Here is a 1698-nt window from a genome sequence, read left to right as displayed (position 1 = left end):
AGCTCCATGCTATGGTGGCCCTCACACTCCAGCATTCCAGATCATAATTAATTTTGGCTTAAGGTTTCATCTCGTGGAAGGATAATGACTAGAATTCTAGAATTGCCATCACCAATTACCAACCACAAGACCAAATCTGCAATATGCTTTGCAATCACTCAATCTTTCTGTCTTGCATATCTCTATGGCGTGCACATATCATAACATGCTGATTGTTGAAAGAGCTCTTAACCACTATATCATGTTGGAGAAAAAGATAGGACTTGAATTTTGGCAAATCACAACTTTGTAAATCTCACTTAAATCTTGCAGAGGATGCCTTGTTTTGTGGGATTTACAAAATTTATAAGATAAATATTAGAGAAGATTAAATCGGCAAATTTGATTTCCTTACCAATTTAACTTCCTAATGAATAATGCAGCTAAAATCTTCCAGTTGATTATAGATGACAAATTTGTCATCAAGAAATAATGGTGTACCAGCAATATCAGAGGCCATTAATAATGTTAGTCCAACTGTATATATTTTCAACCATCAAAGGGAGATAAGAGAGATTCTGAGAGGTTGAGGGAAGGCCAAAACCAACTCATTACTACATATGGCCAAAAAGTGATATTTCACCTAGTCGATGGAAGCAGCAAAACTTCACATATATGCATTCTAAATGCTTTCTTGTATCAATTAATACTTAATGCTAGCCTGGACAAGAAAGCTGATAATAAAATATATTTTTCTCGTATCACCTATCTTAGATACTTTCCTCTGAAGAGGCCTTCATATAGAAGTTCCATGCTAACATTGCAGCACCTATTGCTGGTTCCAACTTTGGCCGAATTGGAAGCACGCCTGGAAAGTCTTTGGAAATGCAACTAATTACTTCTTCATCTATGTCTCATCCCTCATTGGTCTCAAGGACACCACCAACCATAACAAGTAGAAAAGACTCCAATCCATCTTTCCCACTCAAACCCAGTCTCTGGACAACAGCTTTTACGCTGGCAGCAAGCTCTTGAACAGTAATGAGAAAAATATTTTGTGCCACTTTATCACCTGCTCCTGCACAAGCCTTTACCATAGGAGCAAGTGCAGCTATGCGGGCCCAAGAAGGATCTGCATAAGTCCATCCAATGACTTCATCTGGTGAGTGAATTTGGAGCTTCTGTAGAATTGCAGAAGTGAGACTTGTGGGAGGCCCCCGTCCATCATGAGCTTTTACTACTGCTGTTAAAGCTTGAGCAGCAATCCCATAAAGTTAAATTGATTAATGATGTTTTAGTTGTCTTTCATAATTCTTAACTAATGAGCTTTTGAAATGTGTCTAAATGATATTTCAAACATTTAGTCGAATGGATTAGGAAATTCAGGTTCTACTTCAATCAATATTGGTTTCCACATACAGGTATTTCTCAGAGATTATTTTCTTCACATATATATTTAAATTATAACTCTGTGCAATGCATTTTTGTTTTTGTTTTTCTCAATCCAAAAATGGAGAGACCAAATTGAACTTTGAGTATCCAATCAATTATATTTGCAACTATACCTTCAATTTCTCTCAATTTTCAAGCAGAATTCTTTTAAAAGGGACTTACTGGAATACCACCCTTACTGGATAAAACAAATTGGTTGCATTTCAACAATCTGCACAAGAATCGAACGTGCAACCTCTAAACATAGAAACTTCAAAGCAATATCAG

General features: G+C 36.5%; 1 pseudogene; it reads right to left on the bottom strand.

Annotated features, from left to right (window-relative positions):
* Positions 1-749: 749 nt before the first annotated feature.
* On the bottom strand, positions 750-1250 carry LOC149234875 (uncharacterized; annotated as a pseudogene).
* Positions 1251-1698: the final 448 nt, after the last annotated feature.

The sequence above is a fragment of the Pinus tabuliformis genome, chromosome 8 (assembly GCF_031772625.1).
Source record: "Pinus tabuliformis cultivar Carrire ecotype Pingquan chromosome 8, CPIR1, whole genome shotgun sequence".
NCBI classification, from domain to species: domain Eukaryota; kingdom Viridiplantae; phylum Streptophyta; class Pinopsida; order Pinales; family Pinaceae; genus Pinus; species Pinus tabuliformis.
The sequence above is the reverse complement of the archived record's forward strand: the minus strand, read 5'-3'. Positions and strand labels throughout refer to the sequence as shown.